We start from the raw sequence: 27,872 nt of genomic DNA, 5'->3' as shown, positions 1-27,872 counted from the left end.
TCGTACCAACCCGGAATTACGTCGTCGGAAAATCCGCCGGCATCTGAACCGGTCCACAATTCACAAGTCAACCTATATGGCATCAGAAAGAGCATAAAATTTCCGATCTTTTGATACCCATACATCCAGGTTTTCTATAAAACCCACGTTTTTAAATACCTAAGCAAAAACGTTGTTATGGTTTCGTTTGAGCAACCTGCCAAAAATGTATGGAATTTCGTAATTTTTGTTCTCGTGGATCAAACTTACTTTTTGCCCAGGTATTTAAAAACGTGGGTTTTATAGAAAACCTAGATGTATGGGTATCAAAAGATCGGAAATTTTATGCCCTTTCCGATTCCACATAGGTTGACTTGTGAATCGTGGACCGGTTCAGATGCCGGCGGATTTTCCGACGACGTAATTCCAGGTTGGTACGAAATTCCAACGAAAAATCTATTCTATCGATACAAATACCCCCAAAATGGTATTATACCCACTCCAAAATGTTTATTTAGTAATTCTATGGTAATATATTGACATTTAGTTGAATTAAAAATTTGCAAAATTAAGTTTAGATAAGTTTTATATAGAATTTCCAGAGTTTTATAAACTTTGATACTAAATAGTTAGTAAACTTTATATTCAATCCAAATTATTGTTTTAATCAGTCAAGGATGCCTATTTTGAGTTGGGAGACTGGAGGACCAAGCCACGTAGCCCAGTGGTAACGCTTCCACCTCGTAAACGGTAGATCGGGGTTCAAATCCCGGCTCGGACCAACACAACTGGTGATCTTTTCCCTTCTGGAATTGATTGCTTAGTAAAGGGAAGGTAGTGTATCGTCACAAACTGGACCTTATCACGACACCTTAGGGAGGCGACCTATGGAATGTTAACATTAACCTTAACATGTTAACATTAAGTTGAGAATGAAACTGCCACTGAATCCGCTTTGTAAATGCCGGCCCCGATACTCTTCAAGGGTGTTCCTCTCAGGAACTGGGAAAGATTTACTTTACTTTTAGACTGGATTTATGGTGATTTGTCAACAAATAACATTATTTATGTTAATTTTTCGAAAGGTGTACAAACTTTTTTTGCACCTTTTTTATTTTCGTAATAATATTTGTTATATAACTTTTTATAGAAATCATCTTTTCATGAGCTTTTTGTAGCAGTTTCATGCAGATTCTGATATACTTTCATGCCGCCATGCATCACAATCATGCGACCGCCGTTTGGGTGTAGTTTATGCAATCAGTTGCAAAATAATGATTTTTCAGCACGATGCGCACATTTGTTATAGGAAGCTCAGTTGAATAAATATAAATAAATATAAATATGATGAGTGCTGAAAAAACGAGTTTACCAACGAGTTGCATACAGATTTTTAATGCAAAAAAAAATCAATTTTGAAGTAGAATTTTTCAGTAAACGCTTGGTTAAACTTTTTTTTTCTTTACGATGCTATAATATTGGGTATTTCGCCATTAATAAATGACTGGAAAATTTGGATTTTTTTAAAACTCATTTGTGAAAAAAACGGATTAGATTAGATCAGAAATAACGGATTTCAATTTTAAAATAAATCAAGATAAAATAAATAAATTGCATTCTGTTCATAAATATATTTTCCATACCTTAAGATAAGATCAGTAATATTGCAAATTATTTTCTCTCAATATTTATATTGTATTTTTTTAAATGATGAAGTCAGTGTTGAAAGTAAAAATTGCAGAATTATCTCCAACTTACTTTCAGTGTGCAACCACAATCTCCACTTTGGGCAGCCTCCAACAACCTGTTTTGTGGGGCCGATTATTAGCACTCCACCGAAGGTCACCCGATTCGATCAACAAGCACCGTGTCGCCCTGTGCTAAATTGAATAATATAAATTTCACCACTCAGCCTCCACCACCGAGTATCAGGGTTCGAAATTAAATTTGCTTCTCGTTATTGATTTTGGCGGAATTTAATTAATTGCTCGCAGGGCTGGCTGGAAGCTGCCCGGATGGGGGACAAAATTGAGCAAACACCTTGCTTGTCAAGGCCACCACCAACGCGTGGTGAACGGGAGTTTCAATGGGGGAGTTTCGATGAAAGATTATTAATTTTGCACTAAATTAGGTAGTCTCACTTAGCTAAGGCGGGAGAGAAAGATATATGAGGGGTTCTCGTTTGGGAACTTGGGGTTGGACTCGACGAAAGGTTCGTTTTTTTGACCTGCTTGAAGTGGGTCGGAGACTCGTAAAATAAATTCTGGGTCAGGTCAGAAACCTCAAGATCCAGGGATTGGAAGTGCTCTTTGGATGAATGACTATCAACTACCAACACTGAACAAGCAGATAAGACCTTTCTGATGTATTGATTTTTCACTCATCTTGTGGCCTTCCTCGCTCATAAAACTGTCCCAATGACTTGGAGACAAATCATGCCTCGTCCTGGAAGAAGGTCTTTTCCACCTCTGAAAACTGACGAGCTTCAACATCTTTCCCACCAACTTAAGGGAAGAGGACACCCGTATAGTGCTTATTGATTTTTCCCTTTTCGTGTTGCAATCAAACGACGACGATGTCGAAGCTGGGAGAAAAGGTGAACTTTTTATCTTAAACCATTCCCGGAGTGGAAGCCCCCAGGTTGGGTTGTTCGAATAATTGTCCTACTCGCTGTCGCTGTCAGATAAAAGAAGCAGACAAAGTTTTGTGATTCTGGAATTGAATTAGAACGTTGGGGTTGTATAACAGCTTCAATATCGTAAACTGTGAAGTTTTGTGACAAAAAAGTTTCTGTGAACATCCCACGGTGAAAGGATTTTTATCCCTCCTCCCTTTCGTAGTCCATTTTCTGTGAACCAAAACGACCGTTCATTGATGGTCGATCAGAAGTTTGTTTAACATCGGGATGAGGGTGAACCGCAGCAGGGTTTGGGGTTTCGCTCTTTCACGGGGGTTTTTCTTTTTTCGTTCTATGCATTGAACATTGTCCGTGAAATTGGGGAATTGATTAGAAAAATTCGGGACAGGAATGATTTTAAACTGTAGATTGCTTGCTCATAAACATATTTTTTCTTGAATGTTTCAATTTTGTTTGACTGCGCTATGAAACTTGAAACCAGAAAGAAATCTTCTAAAAAACTCGACTTTTCAAACAAACTACATAGAATATAGTCAGTTTTTTGAGAAGGTTGAGGAATGGAAATTCAAAAATCTGTTTTTCGGAGTGTAACCCAATACTTGACCAAATATGTACTTATTTTCCAATTGGTGACAACAATTGTTCTGAAGATGATGACAAAACAAAGAATTTTTTCAAATAATCTTCGTTTTTAAATTTTTTAAAGACGAGACATTTTTTAAATCTGAATAAAAGATTTTTTTCTTTAATTCAAAAAAGAATAACACAAAAATTGATGTAAATGACTAGGCTTTCAAAAATATAAAGTAAAAAGCCGTGGCTCTACTATGCATAATTAGACTTCTTTCATTTCTAAGTCATTTTTTATTATAATGAAAATTAAATGTTTATTTACCGGATCTTCCATTGAAAAAAATTAAAAAAGCAGGCCATAAAAAAAACTTTTCCAAGAAATAATCTTCTTGTTGGCAATATCGAAAAAAAACGGTTTCTAAGCAATTCGAGCTAACAACATTTAAAAACTTTTGTCTCCTCCCCCCTTCGAAGTTGGCCCGAAAAATCATAGAGCAAAAAAAAAATTTAAACTTCAAAATTTCAATGGAAATTTAAGTGCAATCAAATGAAATTCATTTGAAATGCATTCTCCTACGTTTAGAATCATTTTTAAGTATGTTTTGGTTATTCTATGTTTATTATCGCAAAAAGTTTTTTTTTCGCAAACAAAATCCTGCAAGGCAAGCACATTGCCCCAGCGTCCACAATAGACTGAAGCAGGCAACACAATTAGCCAAAAACTTTGAATAAAAATTTTACAAGCCTAATTCATTTTTCTACACAAACTTTACTATACCTTCCAGATTCACATGGTTTAACTTTTACATAATTTGTTTCTTTAAATTATAATTCGTTTTTGCTATAATGAAAATTAAATTTTTCATTGTTTAGACAATGCTATCCGCATCGAAAATGTCTATTATTCATCAATTCAGAAGAAATGAAAAAAATGAAGAACATAGTAAAATTTAAAGAACAACCTTTTAACATAAATATTTTCCCATCAAAAATTAGCATACATACAAAAATTAGTGTACTTTTCGATAGCCATATCTAATCTTTTTGAGAGATTATTACCAATTTTTTTTTTCTAAAATATTAGATCTATAATTCTATCTTTTAATGAGATCTAGACCATGGTTTCCTCGACAAAAAATATTGCTGAGGGTTTTCATCTAATTATTTCACACTAAGTAATTCGCCAGAATTGGGCCAACCTTGATTCTTTAAATTATTTAAATTATTTTTATGTTAAATATGTATTTACACAAAATATGCGTTAAGAAGCTTTATTTTTCAGCAATTAGCAGTCAAAAAATAGTCATAAAAGGAAATTTTTTGGCAACTTTTTTTCATTTTTTTGGAAATGTTTCTTGCGGTGATGGTCTAACTTCTTAAAGTTGGTAATTTCTCGTAAATTTTCACCTTTAGCCTAAAAACGGTGCAATGAGTTATGTCATTTTTGATTGCATATTTGATTTTGCATCTTAAAATGAATTTTAGATGCTTCATAATATTTTAGAATCACTTCCTAAAAAAATCTTATCTCCTTAAATCGGTGTTATTTCTTCAATTTTATTTTTAGTTTTTTTTAATCCGGCTGAAACTTTTTTGGTGCCTTCGGTATGCCCAAAGAAGCCATTTTACGTCATAAGTTTGTCCATATAATTTTTCGTACAAAATTGGCAGCTGTCCATACAGAAATGATGAATGAAAATTCAAAAATCTGTATTTTTTTAAAGAGGTTTGTTTCTTTGGTGTCTTCGGCAAAGATATTGGTATGGATACGGACTACACTGGAAAAAATTATACTTGGTAAAATTTTTTTGGTGGTTTTATATTTAACTTTTTGTCACTTAAACCTGATTTGCAAAAAAAACACAATTTTTATTTATTTTTTATTTTTTGATATGTTTTTTTTAAGCCATTTTTAAGCAACTTTTTTGAAAATAGTCGCAGTTTTTCTTTTTTTTTAAATTAGTGCACATGTTTGCCCACTTTCGAAATTAATATTTTTGAAAAGCTGAGAAAATTCTCTATGTTTTGCCTTAATGTTAATTCAAAAATTCATAACTCGGTCAGAGATTTTTTGCACAACCTGGAAATTTTGGCATTTGATGTCCTCTAAAACATATAAAAAAAAATAAATAAAAATATTGTTCTTTTGCAAATCAAGTTTTAGTGACAAAAAGTTAAATAAAAAATCACCAAAATTTTTATTACCGTGTATCATTTTTTTCCATTGTAGTCCGTATCCATACCTACAACTTTGCCGAAGACATCAAATCGTTGAAAAAATTTCTCCAAGAGATACAGATTTTTGAATTTTCATACATCATTTTTGTATGGACAGTTGCCAAATTTGTATGGAAAATTATATGGATAAACTAATGATGCAAAATGGCTTCTTTTAGCATACCAAAAAAGATTCAGTCGGATTAAAAAATACATAATAAATCGAATGACCGAAATCTGAGTGAACTGCTCATGTCTATCTCGCCTTAAAACTGTATGTTGCTTAATAATGATGCAGTAATAGTTACATTTAAAAAATAATAGTACATAACTTAAAATCTCTAAAAATTGCCGCAATTTTGCTTTGATATTCAATTAAAGCTAATTAAAAACGTTTTCAACTGAAATCGAGTAGCTCAATAAGAAGTGATCAAGCAAGTTTCTATCAAATGTTTTGCAAAATTAATTGTTTAAATAGTGGAAATCAGAAAATTTGATGAACTTAGTAGCAAGTGCTTATCCTGCCAAACATACGAGAATTTTCCCAACTTGTTGGGAAAAAAAACTTAGTAATTGTAAGAAAAAAATGGTACACCTTGCTTTTCTCGTAAATTAAAAAAAACATGGAAATGGCTCTTAAAACTTCATTAATTCAAACAAAATAGTAGTTTATGCAACAAGTTGCAAAAAGAGGATTTTTTCAGCACGAGTCGTACATTTATCTAACGAGGTTTACCGAGTTAGATAAATACGACGAGTGATGAAAAATCAAGTTTTGCAACAAGTTCCATACAACGTTTTTTGCAATTCCGAAAAACACCCTTTGGACAGAATTATAGGACAAATGCCCATGCATTGAGTCAATGAATCGTTCAAATCAAAAAAATGTTGAAAAGTATAACTTTTCCTAACAAGTGCTGAAAAGTTCAACTTTTCAGCATTCATTTCAGTGCTGAAAAGTAGAACTTTTCAGCATTTGTTTTGAAAAGGGTTACTATTCGATTCTGTTATTTTTGGTACAGAAAAGTAGGCTGTTTCGTCGTTCAAGAATGATAGGAAAAGTAAGTAGTTTCACGACGGAATTGCAAAAAGAAAATTAAACTTCAGTAGTCAAATCTTACAACAGTCCATCTGAAGAATTCGAATCTGATTTGATAGAAAAAAAATGTAACATATGATAGTTTACACTCAAATGTTTTGCATGTTACAATCAAATGTTACCAACAAATGTTCAATCAAAGATCAGCCTACAGTAAAAAAAAATAATTTTAATAAATCTCTTTATGAACAGATCTAAATTAATCACAAAAGATTGACAGTTCTATAAAATAAAATTTAAATTGAGTGTTTTTATTCTAAATGGTAATACTTGTCATCATCAAATTTCATTACCGACCTCCTATTTCACTGCACGTCTGTTAAAAACGCTCCCAGCTTTCGTTCTTCACTTTCCTGGACTTTTTTCAGCATCTTCATCCCAAAATCATCAAATTTGCCAACCCAGCATGACTCTTCTTTTATAGTAGCTTAGGTACACAGAAAGCTCCACTCCACTCCGACCATCGAGCGAGTGCTTTCCCATTATTGTGCCTCCTTCTTTTATAATTCAACGGGGACGACCTCCGTTCCGGGATGCTGTTTTTTTTCCTAGAACCAACACCACAAACCAAAAATCTGGCCACCTCGTGGATAACAATCTAAATAACGATGATGACGTGACGAAATTTTTCCTTCCTCCTGATCTATACGTGACAAACAGCGATTTGACTCTTTATCGGTTCGACATCCAAGAGTACACCTCTTCAAGGGTCGTCATTTTTTTTCCTTTTTTTTTTGCTTCATGCAAAGTGGTTTCGCTCGACAAGGAGCGTTAATGTTGCGCTTATAAACCACTTCTGCCACCATTGCCACGTGTTCCGTAGAGAGAGAGCGCGCGATTAAAGTCGAGTTTCATTTCACCTGTTGCTGTGAAGCGGTCTTTGAACGTGACCCCCAGGACCTAGCAGTTGATAGACTGCAATTTGCTACCTTTTATTTTGTCGTAAAAATTTGAGATGGCCGTTTAACGTGGCCATTACTCTATTACTGGGAGAGCCCTGCCGAATGATGGCTTTGCGGTATGGCACACAGGAAATTGCTGAAATTTCCTCGTGAAATTCAATGTCTTGCCTTTTGTTCTGATGGATGGAAATTAAGGGTAACCGCTTTATATTTAAGAGATAATGAAGAAAATCATATTTTGTACTTATGTTTTACTGATCTAACGTCAACGTTGAATAAACCTAAAAGTAAAATAAAATTCTCACTGAGATAATTCTTACCTCCAAAATCTGGAACATTGAACGTGAAAAAACGATTTGATTGTAAATATATTACCCCTACCCCTTAAAAATTATTTTGTGTTACTTACAGACACTAATAACTTGTATAAATATCGACAATATTTCACACAAAAAATCATTTTATTCTTCCCACAAACTCTATAGTATCAAACTGACATAACATTAACCCTCCTCTCTAGACCAATTTTGTAGGTCACCTCCGTTCCGCTGTCAAAACTTAATTAAAACAATTTTCTCCAGACAACCACCGCCATGACCAGCACCGCCATCACCAACAACGACAACAACACCAACCTCACCAACCGTGTACCAACCGGTCAATGAAGGCAAACACGGGCCAAACATGGGCCGCCACCCGGGTTCAGGTCAGGTGGTTTGGCCCCGTCCATCCATCCACGCCCATCCACGTGGCCACCCACGGTCAGGCTGACCGTTCTCCTATCACACCGAACGAACGAACGAAGCAACAAAAAAAAAAGGTGAGTAAAGTTGTTAAAAAGTTGAACAAGTTAATGAACACATTTTCTTTTGGATTTTTCCCGCGTGTCTTCGTCAGACAGCCGTGATCACGCGGCCGCCGGCGCAGTTTATAAATATTGATTTTCGTCTTACTTTTTTTCTGGGCGGAAAACTCTGCCCTTCGGGGTGAAAGAATTCATCTTGCGCGTTTTGTACCTAAAACCCCAGTCCATTCAGTTAGGTTTTGATCTGACCAAGTTGGTTCAAGAGGGCGACCGCGACCTCCAAAGAAGCAAAGGGGCTGAGATGTTGCCTTCCCCGATGTAAACATTCCACTGCTGATAGTATATAATTAAAAATTAATTCTAAATAAAAACAGCTCCCGGAGAATCTAAATATTTGCGTGCTTCCGATCTTTTTTTTTCTCGCTGGACTTGGTTTTGGATTTTCCAGGAGGGGGGAAAGGTGCATCAAGAAACGAGTGGTAGCAAATTTTGCTCCAACAGGCGTGGTTCATTAAGGAGAGTCCAGGTCAAATTGCAACTGAATTATATTGTTTGGTTGTATTATCATGATTTTGATTAAAATATACAATTTGATGATAATTCCAGCTTGAACGATTGATGTGTGATATGTAAACATTTCCCGATACACCCAAAAGGGGCGAGGCTGATGTCTCTAAAACCCATTTTTTCAAAGAAAATTGTTATTTTTCCCTTGTTCAGGAGGTCAACTTTTTTTTATCTTGTTTTTTTTCAGTATTTTTGTTTGAATATAGAATGTTTAATTGTTTAATGTTTAAATTTAAAAATGTTTGTTTTTAAAGTATTTTTGGCGAATTTTCAGATCGAAGCCCCCCTAGCAATAGCTTTTAGTAAGCTTTTTTTGACCGATTGTTTGCATACATTGAGGCGCAATTATTGTTATCTAAGCCTTAGATTTGGTAAGGAATGCATCAATTTCTAAGGCGGTTTAAGATAAGGTTGTCTTTTTGAATATCTTATCTAATACATTTTATGTTTTTCGTGGGCCAACTTCTTCAATGAAAAAAAAAAACTGTTGTTGTCTCCAAATGATAATTTTTTGTAAATTTTTCTAATTATTTTTTCTAAATGCGAATTGTGTTTCCAGGTCACGAATCTAAAAAATCACTGCTCCTTTAATTGCGATAGTTTAGATATCCTTGTTAAAAAAACAAATTTGAAAATCTTCTTTTCACCATTCGATTACATTATTTGTTCGGCTAAAACCGATATTTCTGAAAATTTTAATAACAAATTACATTTGTACATTTGATTAAGCTTTGTACATGTTCGGAACATCAAATAACGCTCCTTAACTTGATTGATGAAAGTTCATTAAAATTCCTCGATATTTTTGTATATTGCGACTTTGTTCAATATTCAAACTACCTTATCAAATAATGAAAATTGTTTAATTAGTTTGTGAAAAGTTTAAAATAAAAAGCCATCAAAATGTTTTCTGAAGCATCACTATGCTAATATTTGTTATCAAACAACATCATGTTTTCAAGAAGAATTTTTGCTTTATAATTATTTGAGAAATGCGAATAAATTGGTTCACATTTTTGAATTTTAATAATCGTTAATTGTAAACATTTTTAAATTTGGAAAATAATTCACTTTCAAATGTCTTTATTGAATTTGTGACCATTACTGTTAAAAAGCTTTTTCAAACCTCAATGTAATATACCTACCTCTGTCCAGCTTGAGTTTGAGCTTGAGAGACAACCCATGGCTACGATTGTTTAATGGAATTTTGATAAAAATCCAGCTTATTATGTTAAATATTTTATGTCAAAACTAATTCTTCAACTCAATAAAATGATTTTAAAAATATTTTTTTGTAACTTTGTCAAACTAATTTTATGAAATATATAAAATATTTAAATTTAGATTGTTTTTTTTTTGTAGATATGTTGATCATATTGAAGAGCTCTTCTTAATTTGTTTAGTTACGTTTAAATTCTTTAGATAATTCAATGGAGGTTGGAAATATTTATTTTCAAGACTTTTTTGACTATTTTTTGACTTGATTCAGAATATTGTTAAAGTTTCTTAAGTGTTATACATGTTTTTTAATCGAAAATAAACTTTTCTTTGTGTTCTTCTTTATGATTTGAAAATTATATGATTTTTTTTTCAAGCGAAAACAGACGATGTCGTATCAGGGTGTAATATAAAAACGATTTTCCAGCACAGCACTTTTTCAGTTCCTTTTGGGGTCCTAAACAACTCCCCAAAGTTTGGGACCGATTGGTTTAGTCCTCACTTAGCGCAAAGCGATTCAATTTTCCATGTAAAAAAAAAACATTTTTTTGGCTTTTGATATTTATCAAAATCACGTTTCATGCTATATCAATACCATACTCGTATTCGGATGCTTGGAATGTGCTCTACAATTTTGCCGAAAAGAGTATGGTACTATTTTGCATCCTCAAAACTCGTCTAAAACGTGATTTTCGAGCAAAAAACACGTTTTAGACGAGTTTTAGACACGCTGCATCTTTTTTTAGGGGCAAGCTCTCACCATACTCTCTTCGGCAAAGTTGTAGAGCACATTCCAGAGCATCCGAATACGAGTCTGGTATTGATAAAGCATGAAACGTGGTTTTGATAAATATCAAAAGCCAAAAAAAAAGTTTTCCCCATACAAATTTATATGGAAAATTGAATCGCTTTGCCGCCTTAGGTAGATAGCCATTGACGCGCGAGCATTGAAAACTTCGAAAACGATATAAAGCTTAGAAGCTTAGAAAGCTCCCATTGGAATCCAATGAAATCTGTTAAATAAACTTACGAAATCACGACAAAATGAAGCCTACTTAAAGGCGATTTTAGGAGCCCACGGGAAACAAATTGATTGTAGCCGGATGAATGTCCTATGTCATACAAGTTTTTGCATAAACATTGGACAGTTCTGCAAAAACGGACAGGGCAAAAGAAACCGAAAAGCTACGATATCTTACATGTTGTAGGAAACATTGGTAGACAAGCTAGTACAAACGAGTAGATCTTGAGCCACAAAATATGTGCGCCAGTATTCGAGGCTCAACTTGACAACTTGTCGACTTGGCGATGAAGCGTCGAAAATCGATGCAGTACTTTATGGATGAAGCCATATATCCATCTATTCATCCATCCTGGAATATCTGAAGATATTTTTTTAGTTCAATTTTCTGAATTTACCAAATAACTATATTTCGTGACAAAATTAAGCAAGGAAAAATCACTAAACTCATTGTTCGTTCTTTGCCGTGGACCTACTAATGTATCCACCATTTTCCCCTTCAAACTAATATGTATCGATCGAATCGACGTAAAAGTTGGAACATCGTTTTTCCCTGGACTGGAAGTCTATAATTAGCCCGTTGGAGAGGAGAGGAACATCGTTCACCATCAGACCAGACCAGACAAAACCAATACTCAAAAGTCCACTTTGGCGTGGTCAATGAACGACTTCAAAAGTCGTTCACTTCAACCTGGGCCCTACAATCAATGCTTGAGTTCAAGGGTTTCTCTGGAATGCCCTGAAAGGAACCACCCTAACATTATTCCCCCTAGAATTTTCACCACACGCTCGATCGACCTTGACTCCCTCGATCATTAACGAAGTCGTTTTATGAGCTTCAGTTTATTGATGTTCGGCAGCCGAATAATGAGCCGGGGTTCGATTTATTGGCGCAAATCGTTATTGGAGGGGAACGCACGTGTGTTTTTTAGAACATCAAACACCATGCGGCTCCATTCGCCTTACGACTCAATTTGTTTGATTGCACAACAACACACGGGCTGGGAAAATATTGTTTCCGGAGCACTGATTTACAGTGTTGTGCCAAACAATCAGCTCCATTTGGGTGGGCAAAGTAAGGTTAGCCGGAAACAATATTCGGCGCAACTTTTTGTGAGGCCAGAAATTTCCTCGCATCATTGCACCTCACCCACGACCAGCTAATTTAACCGTAAATCGAGCGTGTAATGTCACCGGAACCGACATCGACCCACCCGCTGCCCGCCAAGCTGTGACATGTTTTTCCTAGTCGCAGACCGAAAAATCATTTGTCGTGGGCTGGTGGGCTAAATTTTGGTAAGCTTGAAATTGATGGCGATGGGAATATGATGAATTCTGTTGACACAGTGTTACGTTTTTGTCCTATGCTGTGCAGCTTACATCAGGTAATCCCTTATGTGCCATTTGTCACTCGATTGGGTTGATTTTGAACTTTTGGAATTATGTTGAAACATCGGCCGTGGGAACCTTGTTTTGATAAACATTGTTGAAAGTTGTTTTGAGTTGATTGGGAATTTGAAATTGAGCTCGTTAATTTTTAGCATTGCTTTTGCGAAAAATTTTGATCCCAGTGGAAAGCTGATTGCATGAAATTGATTACGACATTGCATTTTGAAATGTCGACTATTTTCGCTGGCAAATTTAGTTATGATTTTCCGATATCATAAATAATTTTGATTTGCAATTTTGAACACAATGCTTTAAAAAATGGTTTCCAGTCAAAACGACTTAGATACCTGTGGTGAAAAAAAAAAACAAATGAATTGGGTTTTGAATGGACTCCAGTCCTGTGATAGTTTTTGATGTAATTAAAAGATTTTTTTTTTAAATAGCTCATAAAACAAAATCAGCCATTCAGTACAGTCTTGTGTCTATTAAATGAAGTCCTCGAAAACAAAATTCGCTTCGGAAAATAGATTCTTCGGATAATTGAATCACGATATTTTTTTATCATTTTCTTGTTTTGGAGCGTGGAGCACAAAAATGCATTGAAGGAATTTTAAAGTCAAGATAACGTTAACAATATATTAAGAAAAGATATTTAGTAAGGCGTCATCCATAAAGTATGTCACGCTAAAATCGGCCAAAATTAATCCCCCCTCCACCCTATGTCACACTTTGTCATGCTGGCTCTGAACCCCCCCCCCCCCTCCCCTCATCTTGATTTGATTAAATTTTCAAATGGTCTTATCTGTATAGAAAACCATGACTCATAGGTTGTTTTGAAAATTTTCTTTAGCAATTGTTGCATGATTTATAAATGTAGGATTATTTTTTTATTCGGGATTCAATCGAGGAAGGTTTTTTTTGTTTTTTTTTTTGCAGATTAAGTTTGGAATTTTTTTAATCAATTATCAAAACTCTGTTTCTTAAAACATTGTATCGTGTTTCATTTAGGAGTTAAGTTTATCAAACATTAAAAAAACGAAGTTGACTTTATAGCTGTCGGCCACCATTGCTAGGTACCAACCACTAGTGTCTTCCTTTTATCTACAAGGACTTCGCCGCCCTGGGCTTCTAAGTGTATGAAAGTATGGCACGGAGCGACGGCGCCGAATACCCATATTTACACAAAGAATTTTAGAGCGCCCGCCGCGGGATTCGAACCGTCGACCTCTGGGTTGTGAGTCCAGTGCGCGGTCCGATTGATCCACACGGGCGGGACGCATTATTAAACTTTTTTTAAATATGTTTTAAGCCTGAATTTTCACTATTGAAGTAATAGTCTAGCGTGACGTACTTTACCGATGACGCCTTATGAACAGGCAATCAACCACTAAAATTTTAGTAAAATTGTGTCACAAATTTGCTCGAAAAAGTTAAAAAAATAATTTTAAAGTCACTGCCATTTTCCGTTACTCAACTGTCAAAAATCGCGAGACATGCCATTTTGTGGGAAGTTAAATTTACTTTTCGAATCTGCAATAACACAGAAGGGCTGCTCTTTCATTTAGAACAAAAAAAAAATCATTTTGAAATTATGGGTTTATTTTTTTTTAATATTGCAGGATTATTTTATAGAGTGTGACAATGTTCTAAAAAGTTCTGGAGCAAAAAATGAGGATATAATAAACATAAAGGGGTTTTCTTAACGAGTTATTAGAATTTTACAAAAAAGTTTGTTGAAACCCATTTTTGATTAGTTTTTTTTTGAATTTTTATTCGCTAAAACTCACATTAGTTTGAATTCACATCTTTTTGCAAATTAAAAAAAATAAAATTTTACCATTTTTGATCAGTTTTTTTGAATTTTTAATCGCTAAAACTCACAACAGTTTGAATTCACCTCTTTTTGCAAATTAAAAAAAAAATAATATCGAATAATCAAATCTTAGTTTTCATTGTTTTCTAAGAAATTATTGCCATGAAACCAAAAATGAGAAATTAAATATTGATGGATCAATAAAACGCTAGGAACTACAACAAAATTTAAAAAAATACTGACGAATGATTTCCGAAGTAACACTTCACCCATATTATCTGTCTGAAATTCTTACTTGTAATCAAACAGAAATATAAATTATAATAATAAATTCCAATGAAATGATTATTGTCACCAATGAAAATTAGTAGTGTAACTCAAAGTTTTAATAGTGCAGTTTCTAAGTTTTTGAATACTAACGTAGGGTTTTGAACTTATAACAAACAGAGGAACCCTAAAAAAATAGGTGTTCCTAACAACTAATTTCTCATATTATTACTATTTATTAGGAAAACCCCATAATTTTTAGGATGTTTTAATAAATGTTCAATAACATAGAAAATAATTGAATCAAATTTTTTATTTAAAAAAAATACCACAAAAAAGAGGACTATAAGACATTTTTAATGATTTTTTTAAGATCCTTCAGTGTGGAATGATTAATATTTATTCCTGTGTTTTCATTGCCGTAAACAATGCTCTAACTTGATAAAACTTATAACAAATATTATGTTTAGATGTGATTAAATATTTGCCCTTTTTAAACAAACATTGCTAAGATAACATTTATTAAGAAATAATATTAAAAAATGTTTCTGATGATAATTTTATTTAAATTTAAGAGATTGTTAAGTATTCGTATCTTTGATTTAAAAGTTTGAAAAGATAAAGATAAACTTGATACAAGAAAACCTAATAATTTTTTAACTGTTATTCGTTTTGTTTGCAGAACAAAAAGATCTATTATTTCTTTTTTTGAAATATTTTTCGAATATTTCTAAAAAATGATCTGTTTTTAATTTCTCACTGTTTGAAATACTCAAATAAAAAAAAAATATTGAAAAGAGTAGCAAAATGTTTCAAGCTATACAGAACGTCTAATCCAGATATGTTTGCAGAACTTCTTTAAAAAAATGTAGGAGTATTTATTCATAAAGGCAAGATTTTTGACATAAACCACAGGATGCACAGGATTTATTTAGCAATGATGGTTTTATGATGTGAAACGGTTTTCAAGAGATTGTAGATTTTTTTGTGACACTTTTAAAATGGAAAACATTTGATAACATTTGAAAATGAAATCATAAAGACTAGCAAAATGAATGTTTGTAAAAAATCAACATTCAGTGGTTTTTAATTTCAGTATTTTCCACATGCGAGCTGTGATACTTTTGAAAGTTGATAAAATGGCCCGCGAGGTTTAGCTAGCTGAGGAACATTGGTCTTTGTTTGAAGATGCCATAGAAATAAATCTAGAAGTACTAATATTTTGTTTAAGTAAAAAAATGGAAGGCAATTTTTTTGGAAGGTCCACACAATGCCAATACTAAATCAAAATGTGTTGAAATAACTATTGAGAACCTTTTAGTATATATTTTGTTTAATTGTGCAGTCAGTTTTTGACCAAATCGACATTTGGTGTTTGTATGGTTAAAATCACCTAAATGTTTAGAAATGAAGCAACTGTTACAATTTTTTGACTATGAAGTGCACAATATTTGATTAATACCCATTAATTCTTGGATGTAATACATTAAATTTGATACAACCTTTTTAAAGAAGCTTATTCTTAGGATTTGCAACCGCAAAGTTATTTGCTTCCAAAATTGCACTCTCAGTACAATAAAAAATGTGTTCTCTTAAATATTTTTAACTAAACTTTATCTCAAAAGTCATTATAAAAAAGAAAAAAAAAAGAATTTTCGAAAAAATGAACGCAACTGAACCAAGTTGAATCATGATATCTTTGTGTGTTCTACCAATGTTTTCCATTGAAAATCCATCTACTCAACTCAAACAAAGCATGGAATTCCCATTTTCACAAGTACGAGGCAAGATAAACAATCCGGTTGAACGACTATCATGATGTGTGGTGCGGTGGGTGCATTATCGAAATGAGAACAAGTGTGCGAAAAATCACCCTCAAGCATTCTAGTACATTCATGCGAGTATTTGAGGAAAATTCTTGCTGGAGAAAAAAAAAAGAAACCGATGAGCAAATGCTGGCTGCCCGTGTCAGTCACTTTTCTTCCCAGTCAGTCAGTTATTCAGTCATTCGTGTCTGTATTTGCTGTTCATTAAATATTGGAGTCTGTGTGAGGCGATATCTGATCGTTCCGATCCGATCTGGGCAGATGTGTTGTGAATGGGAGAGCTGCAGGATCAGTCGTCAGTGGGCTAAGAATAGAAGCGTTTGTTTTGACAGGTCGTACATCTCCTTCCATTCAGCGCGTTTGCTAGAGATTGGGAGACTGGGGCAGGTATTTTGGCAGTTGCTTCACGTGAGAAACGCTGCACGAAAGGTGCATTCAGTGAATTTCATGTGAGCTGAAATCAACGTTGAATTCTGTTAAAGAAAAATTAATTAAAAACTTTGAATTGTACAACTGTCACATGACAACATGACCGCGTGTAATTAATTTCGTTAAACAAACCAGAATGTGCAACTTTTATTGTCCAACTACACACACACACACGTCAGCTTGTAATTTTTGGCAACAAAACCCGTGCCGAATAAAACCACGACCAAGCATAAATCATAACTGACAGGCGAGGATCGGGTCGTAAATCATTTTCCGCCCCATGAACCATGGGCGAACGCGACCCACCAAAATACAAATTTGCACAGTTAAAAATCTCCAGAAGGTTAACATACAAAATCTCAAGGTTAACATACAAATTGGAACACAATATTTGAAAAAAAAAAAAATTATTATCAAATAAAATTGATTTTTTTTGTGTGTGAATGTAAAACGTTGCAAAATTCCGTAAACAAATTGAATCATACCCAAACAAACGTTTGCGGCTGCTGCAATGGTTGCGGGTAATTCTAAATGTCACGTGCAACAACGGTTTGGTTTGCCCAAGTGCACTCGGAGATTCGCTATCAGAAAAGCATTCAACCCGAAAATATGCGCTCGTCCAAAACGGGCGCGGACCCTCTGCCGGGAAAATGGACCAAAAATTTGCATTCAAATTTTAACGACCACTTAACGGTAATTGGCTTACAAAACGCTGCATTAACAGACTCTGGCTTGGCTCACTTGGGGCTCACGGTGTGGCGCCGATCGTCGTTTATACTTATCAACTACGGTGCTTTGGTAAACAGAACACACAAAATTGCACCAAATGGGGCTGGGAAATCACTCGGGAAAATCGTTAGACACTGATAGAGACGTTATTTTTATGTTTGCGTGATGCGAAGATATAGGCGTCATCGAACATAGGTTGATGATTTTGTCACTTTTTACGAGGAACTCTCAGGCGATTTGTTAACTTGATTGTTGAAGGTCATGATTTCTTATTCTATTTTGAAAAAGCATATTAAAGTAATATTGAATCAAAAATTGAGCTATTAAATTATTGTTTTTAATTTTTTCAAAATATTTAAATTTTTAAAATATAAAAAAAAGAAGACAAAAATAAAATGCCTTCCCGAGCAGACGGAAATAACTTGGGAAGGTCAGTTTTTGATATTGTGAGAAGATCGAAATATGTTATTGGGATGATCGGATTAGTTGTTAAAATAACAAAAATCAATAACAAAGATTTGTTCGAAGAATAACTTAAACTAATATTATGTTGTTATTGCAATAACAAACCAATAACACAGAAGGAATCATGAAGGAATAACAAGATTTGTTATTTTGTGTGGAGAGGTAGAGCAGCATAATAACAAAAATTGTTATTGAACTGGTATGTCTCCATAACAAAAAAAGTTATTGTTTTGGTTTATTTGTAATTTGCAAAAAAAAACCTGCAGTTGCCATAACTCCTCTGTACTAGTCAGGGCTGCAGAGTCGGGTACCTCCAAGCGACTTAGAATCCATACTTTGAAGACAACTCCAACTCTGGATGCAGGATATGACGTCAACGACGACTTCAGCTCTCCAAAAATACCCGACTTCACAGATTCCGACTTGAAGTAAAAGTTTGTGAAAATTTGCTAAATCCGATGTCGTCTCCGAGGTCTCACTCCAGCTCGAACTTTAACGTCAGCTCCGACTTCCTGGCTCTGTGAAAATAATAACAGTTTTTGTTATTCACACTTCAAAAATTCTCAATAAATAAATCAATTCCGTTAGGGAAAATAACAAAATTAAAAAAAAAATGAGCTCTTAAAAGTTAAGTTAATCGGATTAATTTAAGCTTGAAAAAAAAAATAAAAAAAAAAAAAATAAAAAATAACTGACCCCGATGAAATTGGTCAAAATTATTTCATAGTTCTTGCCAATTCTAGTAAAATCCCTTAGGGGGTATATCAAATAATTTAAAAAATCAACTTTCAAAATTTCAAGTTTTTAGAATAATTTTAGCTTAAGGACCCCATTTCATGGCCAAAATAATTACCCCGACGAAATTGGTCAAAATTATCCCATAGTTCTAAGCATTTTAAACAAAGTCCTAGGGGGTATATCAAATAATAAAAAAAAACAACTTTCAAAATTTAAACTTTTCAGAATAATTTTAGCTTAAGGACCCCATTTCATGGCCAAAATAATGACCCCGACGAAATTGGTCAAAATTATCCCATAGTTCTATCCAATTTTAGCAAAGTCCCTTAGGGGGTATATCAAATAATTAAAAAAATCAACTTTTAAAATGTCAACTTTTTAAAATAATTTAAGCTTAAGGACCCCATTTCATGGCCAAAATAATGACCCTGACGAATTTGGTCAAAAATATCCCATAGTTCTAACCATTTTAAACAAAGTCCTTCAGGGGGTATATCAAATAATTAAAAAAATCAACTTTCAAAATTTCAACTTTTCAGAATAATTTTAGCTTAAGGATCCCATTTCATGGCCAAAATAATGACCCCGACGAAATTGGTCAAAATTATCCCATAGTTCTAGCCTATTTTAGCAAAGTCCCTTAGGGGGTATATCAAATAATTAAAAAAATCAACTTCCAAAATTTCAACTTTTTAAAATAATTTTAGCTTAAGGACCCCATTTCATGGCCAAAATAATGACCCTGACGAAATTAGACAAAATTATCCCAAAGATCTAAACATATCTAACGAAAGAAAAAATAATAACAGATCATCGCCATCGTGCTAACTTGTCGTACGTGCATTTTGGGCCAAATTGAGTTAAGAACGCCATATTGTGCAGCTCACAATGCCTCACCTTTTGACCTTCACAGATCCCTAAAATTCGATTTCAATCCTGAGATATTCAACAAAAACCGAAAAAACTCCGTGCATTTTTGTCACTTTACATATGAAAGTAGTTTCAATCTTGTCGTGCTATCTTGTCACTCCATGAAAATTGATGTAAGTGCGACAAAAGGTCAAAGGAATTTCAGACCAGGAAAGTCAGGATGCGTTTGTCGCACGTACAAGCTAGACTATCGTAAACATTTGTAATTATAACTCGGGACTCCAGCAACCAACTTCAACCAAACTTTGGGACAATGCACAGAATGGTGAGCCAAACAATACGTGTTTGTTATTGTTTACATTGCGTGCTCTCGTTTTTGAATATTCAAGGTCAAACATTAAAACGCGTTTTTCTCGGAACGTCAAAATGGCGGGTGCGACAAGATAGCACGACGACGTCGAGATTGTGTTATGGATAGGGCGTCCAATTTTCCCGGGTTTTGGATTTCCCGGGAAACGGGAAAAATATTTTTGGAATCCCGGGAATTCCCGGGATCCCGGGAAATTTTTAAAATCATAAAATCTATGTTTTCATTATATTGTTAAGTCTTTGAAGCATAAAATCATAAAATAAGCTCAATAATAGTAATTGGTGATAATTTACACTTCAATCTAAACAAGGAAGACAGTTACTAAAAAGCTTATCAGAAATTAAAAGTTGATCTTTTTTGTTCTTTGTTGTGCATTGGATTTCACAATTTTGTTGCAATTTTTCGTTCAATGTGATTCAAATTAAATAAATAAGTCTTTTGTAAATATATTTCCATTAAATATTTTTTTATCAGACATGACTAGAAATTCTTGAAAAATTTCTTGGAAAATGTTTTCTTTATACATTTTCCAGAAGCGAAAAGTAAAGTTATACCAATCAATGTAAAACTTTAGATATTATCTATAAGTTACTATCGCCAACTGGGGAAAATTGTAGCTACAGTTTGAATAGGAGATTTAAGAGCAATAAATATGGAAATCGGTGTACTAATTGGTTTGTTCTGTTCCTGTTATAACCGAAGTCATTTAAAACATTATGCGAAAAATGCTTAAATTGTTTCTTAATTCGTTACATTTGTCCATATTTGACCCAGATTCTGGTGTTTGATATATTATATATTAAATAATAATTTAATATGATTTTTTTTCAAATTTAAAATCATAAATATTTGTAAATATAATACCCAGTATTTTAAAAATATATAAAATCAAATAGAAATATTAAAAGTGCTAGGCATTTTGCGGATCTGTGAACCATAATTTTGACAACTTTCCCTAATAAGCAAAATTAATGCTGATATATGCCAAATACAAATTTAAATGGTTTAAAATTCTTATCGATTACAAAGTATTTAACATGCCATTTATATCCACAAGCCAATCTGAATTTCAAGACCAAATTTTTTTTTCAATTTCGGGAATTCCCGGGATAAATTATAAAAAATCCCGGGATTCGGGAATTCCCGGTTTTGGAAAAATCCCGGGATTTTCGTCCCGGGAATTCCCGGGATGGACGCACTAGTTATGGACACTTAGAAACTTTTCCATTTGTGCGATATATGGTAATTTTATTTCTTAGTCAGTATACCGAACGAATAACAAATTTTGTTATTAGGAGAGTTTTTGAAATGTATAACATTTCCTCTTATTAGCGTGTTATTAAACATTTTCAATATAATATCACTTCAATACCAAATTTTGTTATTTTATCAGAAACTGTTATTATTTTTTCTTCTTGAAGTAAAAAATCAGGATAAAATAATAACACTTTTTGTTATTTTAACAGGATTTGTTATTGAAATATTATTTATTTTGTTATTACCGTCTGCCCGGGTTAACAATAGTCATTTTTGAAAAAAAAAAAAATCCGGACTGGTCATACGAAAAGACACTTTTTCCCAAGAGTTTAGGAAGGTGCAAAATCTATAAGTTTTTGAAAAATATAGGTTTTTTGATAATTGGAATATTTGCATTCAAAATTTCAAAACTTACCTCAAGAAGCAAAGCAAAATCAAAATTTGATTAAGAAGTTTAAAATAAAAAAAATACTTTAATTTTTGTTGTAAAGCACATCGTCTCCAAGTGAATGGCATTTTTTGGTAAAAGCAGTTATCAGTATCAACATATTTTTATTCAATTCTCAAATTTCAATGCATCGAACAGGCAAACAAAACAAAACAACTTCCTCTGTATTAAAATTTCCCCAAAATGGCCAACTCTCTTTCTCTCTAGAAACAAAAAAAAATGCTCCGATAGAGTATCATGCCAGCAGCAGAAGCACCAACCACTTCACCGCATGTTGTAACGGAAAAGTATACAAACCGTACGCCCAAGACTGTGTCTTCTTTCGAATGTACATTTTTTTTGTTTTTATTTATTTTCGCAACCATCGTACTCGAAGAAGAAAGTTTTTTTTTCCAACCTCCATTCTGGACTGGCAAACGTTACTTTATATCTCTCTTTCTCTTTCACTCACACACACACTGGCAAAGTGCCATCAGCGACTTGGCTCGAGTTCAGCAAAAATAAATAAGCATGAGCAATTTTCCCCAAAGTGAGCATACAATTTTCTTCCCCCTTCCCAAGTTTGCTTCTTTCCCCGCACCAACAAACCTCAAATCACGAAGACCACACTGACTTTCGCAGGACCACCCTCACCTTGCTGGTTTGCCGTCTGAAGCAGGAATACCTGTTGAAACGTTTCATAAATCAAGCACACAATTTTTCCATTTGCCTACAATTCTTTTCCATTTTCCTTGTATTTTCCGGTGGTCCTCGCGCAAGTCTGCATCTATTATTTATTTTCGTTTTATTTCGAGCGGGACGCCGAGGGGGGTGGTGCGTGGGTGATAACGGTCCGACCAAGAAATCGTATAATATTTCATAGAATTGGGCTTCGCTTGGGGGGCGGTTGGAGCAGGGTTTCTCCCACGCAAACCTTTTGAGAGGGTCACGTCAACCAGATTGCGGGTGTAAGATTACACATTCGGGCGGGATGGATTGGATATTAGCCGTGTGAATGGTAATTGTTTCGCGTGTTCTGAGTCAGCTTATCTTTAAAGTTTATTTGTGGCGACCCAGTTAGATTTGGAACAGTGAAGCGTGATTGCGCAAAGATCGAGCTGTTTCACGCGATCAAAGGCTCAATTAGCAGGGAAATTGAAATGCAAGGACGCAAATTGTTACTTTTAATTGTTGACAAAGATGTATTGGGACATTTTTTTAATAAAATTATCGTCACGTACGATTGTTAAAATGTTAAACCAGATGATTAAAAAATGTTTTGATCTTTCAAATAGAAGTAAATCAAGTATCCAAAGTAAAAACTGACTTGTAACAGTCAAAGTGTTTGGTTTTGTGCTCTAGTTGAATGAAATTAGAAACAATATCGATTTTAAAAATAATTTTGTCATGCTCTTTTTTGTAGTTTTTTCACAAAATGTTCGCTTTATAAAGATTTTCAATCAATTTTGCATTTCATTCCACACAGAAAAAAAGTTGAATTTTGGAATGTTGAAAATTTGGTAGGTTGAATATTACCTCTTTTTTTTGAGAAATATTTCATAAAAAATGTGTAAAAATGTGAACCTGATGAGTATTCATCAAAAACTGATGAAATTTCATCATTTTCTGGGGTAAAATTAATAATTTTTTTGCCACAAAATCTGTTACCATTTCCTGATGAGTATTACCATAATTTTTTTTCTGTGCAATCAAATTCAAACTGACAGATGTTTCGCAATTGTTATATACCTATTTTCGCCATTTTCAATCAAATTTCCATAGCTCTTTGAATAAAAAAACACTGTTTTTTAAATGATGATTTCACAAGAAATGTACTTTTTTGAACAAATATCTTTCATTTTCAGTCGCTTTACCTGAATTTACGGATAAATCACCGGCAATTGGACGAATTGAAACAAAGCAGTTTTCAATACAAAATAAAGCTTGAAATTTGAAATTAAAGTACATTTTCTTGTTTTGTGGAAGCAACATTATGGATAAAACTGCTGTTCCGGTTCGTCGCATGATTTCCGATTCCCTACTGGAGACGTTTTATGAAAACTGTCAATTAAGTAAATGATTCAGAAATAATTAAATTTGACGCGTTTTATCATGAAAATTCACAAATCCTACAGTTGGAATTCTCACACACAGGTCACTGGTTGAATTTTAAATTTTTGGAGCTTGTGGAGAATACATAATTTTGTCAATATATAACTTCTGAGGGTAAGGTAATATAGGTAAAATATTTTTTTTTGCAATTCCGTCGTAAAACTACTTACTTTTCCTGTCATACTTGAACGACGAAACTGCCTTATTTTCTCTACATGAAATAATAGAATCGAATAGAAACACTTTTAAGAGCGAGTACACGAACAGGGCATACCCCTTTGTATGGGACGTCGTTTGGACCTCACCAATCTGCCTGAAATTTTCAGGGATTGTTTGTATATATAAAACTATCCAAAATATGAGCACTCTAGGTTAAAGGAAAGTGAGGCAAATCGGGACACAAAATTTGAAAGTTCAAAAACGTCAAAAATCTTAAAAAGGCAAAATTCAATTTAACTTCAAAATTCAAAATGCATCTGAAAAGGCTTAAAAAATGCAACAAAATGCAGGAAGAAGCATCCCAATTGTTTAAATCAAAAGGGAGATATTGGCATTTCAGTGTAAAAATTGCATAATTTTCAAACTCAAATAAAAAAGTGTTCCATCCAGATATCAACTCGGTTTGACCTGCAACTTGTAGGGGACATCTGGGACTACCATTTGAGACTAAGAACGCTTTGGATAAGGCAGTTTAACACATTAAATAGACAATTTTACTTTTAGTGAATTATTTGGTTGTTAATTATTGCTCGGGGTACCCCTTAGATCAAATTTTCCAGTGATAATTTCATCATATTCGTGTTTCTGAGACAATTTCACAATAGAAAAATGCACAAAAATGTTTATTTTCATCCATTTTAATTCTTTAAACAGTTTAAGTTAAAAAAAATAAGAAGCTGCTTTTTTCTGGTGTCATCTGATGTGAATTGATGATTTTTTTTAACTTTCATATTTATAGGGTTAAAATGGATGAAAATAAATATGTTATTGTATGTTTCTATTGTGAAATTGTCTCAGAAACACGAATATGATGAAATCATCTCCGGAAAATTTGATGTTAGGGGTCCCCGAGCAAACATTTACAGCCAAAAAATTCACTAAAAGTAAAAGTGTCTGTTTAATATGTTAAACTGCCTTACCCAAAGCGTTCTCAGTCTCAGATGGTAGTCCCAGATGTCCTCTACAAGCTGCAGGTCGAACCGAGTTGATACCTAGATGGATATGCTATTTTTTCACTAAAATGCCAATAACTCCCTTCAGATTTAACCAATTGGGATGCTTCTCCCTGCATTTTGTAAGCTCTTTCAGATGCTTTTGAATTTTGAAGTTAAATTGAATTTTGCCTAAGTTATAGCCTTTTTAACATTTTTGACGTTTTTGAACCTTCCCATTTTTTTGTCCCGATTTGCCCCACTTTCTGTTGACCTAGAGTGCTGAGGTCGATGCGAGATGGGTATGCTTTGCTTGTGGACTCGTTCTTAAAAATAAATGCTGAAAAGTTCTACTTTTCAGCACTAAAATGAATTCTGAAAAGTTGAACTTTTCAGCTCTTGTTCTGAAATGTAGTGCTTTTCAACATTGTTTTGATTTAAACGGTACTTTGACTAAATATATGATCATTTGACTTACAATTCCATTCAAAGGATGTTTTTCGGAATAGAGCAACTCTCTACGAAATCGGATTTGGCTCAAACTTTGTGGGGGCCTTCCCTATGACCAAATAAGCTTTTTTGTGTCATTGGTTCACCCATACAAGTCTCCATACAATTTTGGCTGCTGTCCATACAAAAATGGTATGTAAATATTCAAACATCTGTAACTTATGAGTGAATTTTCTGATCAATTTGGTGTCTTCGGCAAAGTTGTAGGTAATTTTGAGGACTATTGAGAAAAAATAGATACACGGAAAAAAAATTGCAGATTTTTTAATCAACTTTTTTTTCACTAAAACTCAATTTCCCAAAATACGTATTTTTTGATTTTCGAGATTTTTTGATATGTTTTAGGGGACAAAAATCCGCAACTTTTGAGCTATAGAGAAACATGGTCAAATAATCTGCCGCCGAGTTATGAATTTTTGAAAAAAATAGTGATTTTTGGAAAAAATCGAAGTTTTATGCAAAAACAAATTTGATATTATTTTTTAATGCAAAATTGAATTTGCAATCGAAAACTACTTTACAGATTTTTTGATAAAGAGCTCCGTTTTCAAGATATAGCCACCGAAAGTTTGATTTTAGCGAAATATTTGCAGTTTTTCGATTTTTAAAAATTGTGACCATGAGTGACCATTTCTCAAACAATTTTATTTGAAAAGTTCAGAAAATTTGCTATAAAATTGTCTAAGAGACATTGAAGATTGGACCTCGGGTTGCTGAGATAGAGCCGCTTTAAGAAAAAGAAACACGAAAATTGAAGTTTTCTAAGTCTTACCAAAACAACCCACCATTTTCTAATGTCGATATCTCAGCAACTAAAAATCCTCTTTTTGTAACTTGTTGCATAAACTACTACTATGCAGTTTTTTGGAATTAGATTTTTTAATGTTGCTTCATTCAATCCAATTCATTTCCACTTATTTATTAAGTTTATCGACTAACAGTAGTTTTGTAAGCCCAGTACAGAGTTTTGGAGGATACTTTCAGCTGTGTATGAGGTATTTATCACAATGGATGCAAATAAAGTTGGTTGTAAATTGAAACAGAAAAATTGAAACACTATTTCAGTTTGTTATTAATGTTTTGAGAAAACAAATTTATATAATTATTTATTTATGTTTCTGAACAAATATTTCAATACGTATATAATTAAATAAAATTTGATAAAAAGTTAAAATTTTGTCTGAAATTGTTAAGAACAAGTCTTTCTCTTGATATTGTCAACATTTTGTCCAATAAACTGAAATTGAATTTATCTCTGTTTCAAAATCACTTAAAATCAGTAATTGAGAAACTAATTAGTCATATCTAATATTAGTAAAGAGTTTTTCTATGAAACCGAAAATTTACCCCTTTTTCCGATTTGAAAAAGTTAGAAATAAACATATTTAACAACAGTTTCGTAATACCTACAAATTAAAGTTTTCAACCTTTGCATTTTTTCAATATTTTTTAAAGATCCAGTAACCAAAACTGGAAATGTATTTTATTTACATTTTTTCATTTGGCTCAAACTTTGTGGGGTACTTCCCAACAGTATTTGAAATCAAAACCTGGTGACGAGTTCGCTGGCAAACTCGGTTTGCGTTTGAACCTTAGTTCATGTTTGACATTGAACACTGTTCTGTTTGAAACAGGGTTCGTCGGGTTCGCCAAACAATTGTTTGAACCCGTGTTTGAAAATTTGTCTTAAAAAAAGGTTTGAAACCGATGTTTAGTTATTTCATTAAAATTCATGTTATTTTTTAGACAAAAAAAATGCTTTTTAGACGAGAAAATCGTGCTAAACAAACAATTGTTGTCACCAGGGTTCCAACCCAAGTTTGAAACTCAGCGCGACTTGGGTTTGTGTTTGAACATCCGCTCAAAACGGAATCAGAAGAAAGTTGCTGTTTGGACGCGGGTGAGAATATTAGGACAGAAGTTCAAACAATGAACGGTTTGGCCAATGACTGCTTCCCAATGACCAAAGAAGTAATTGTGTATCATTGGTTCACCCATTCAAGTCTCCATCCGCCAACTCACACGATTTTAGAAAAAGTTGCCCCGACCCCTTAAAACTACATTTTCCGATATCTCGTGACGGAGGGGCGGTACGACCCCTTCAATTTTTGAACACGAAAAATTACCTGTTTTTCAATAATTTGCAGCCTTAAAATATGTAAAGTTGGACTCCCGATGGCATACTCAGAAACCCGAATAAACGTATTTTACATTTAGAAAATACAAAAAGAGATTCAAAAATTCTGCCATTTTTTGATGCTCGACATTTCATTTTATGGGAAATTTTATAAATTGTCCGGATCTGCAATAACCCTGAAAGACCAGTTTATAATTTAAAGGGGTTTGCTAGTAACCATAACGAGTTATCGCGATTTTACGAAAAAAAAAATGAAAAAGTTGGTCGAAAATGCTGTGCGAATTGGCGAAAATTATTTTTTTGTTTTCACGATGAAAATTTTTCTTTTTTTTTTATTTCAACACAAAGTTAATTAATCAGCTA

At 33.5% G+C, this 27,872-nt stretch overlaps 2 protein-coding genes across 3 annotated transcripts in view; one reads left to right on the top strand and one right to left on the bottom strand.

Moving 5' to 3' along the window:
• The window catches only part of LOC120412450 (elongator complex protein 3-like), a 164,553-nt gene extending 156,386 nt beyond the window's left edge, over window positions 1-8,167 (top strand). Inside the window, exon 3 of the mRNA XM_039572914.2 lies at window positions 7,990-8,167. The gene's annotated coding sequence lies outside the window, so the exon portion shown is untranslated. The remainder of the gene's footprint in view (window positions 1-7,989) is intronic.
• Window positions 1-27,872, bottom strand: part of LOC120412453 (putative protein TPRXL) — a 169,357-nt gene that overhangs the window by 88,323 nt on the left and 53,162 nt on the right. The window lies entirely within an intron of this gene.

The sequence above is a fragment of the Culex pipiens genome, chromosome 2 (assembly GCF_016801865.2).
Source record: "Culex pipiens pallens isolate TS chromosome 2, TS_CPP_V2, whole genome shotgun sequence".
Taxonomy (NCBI): Eukaryota; Metazoa; Arthropoda; class Insecta; order Diptera; family Culicidae; genus Culex; species Culex pipiens.
Note: the sequence above shows the minus strand (reverse complement) of the source record. Positions and strands in the feature narration are given on the sequence as shown.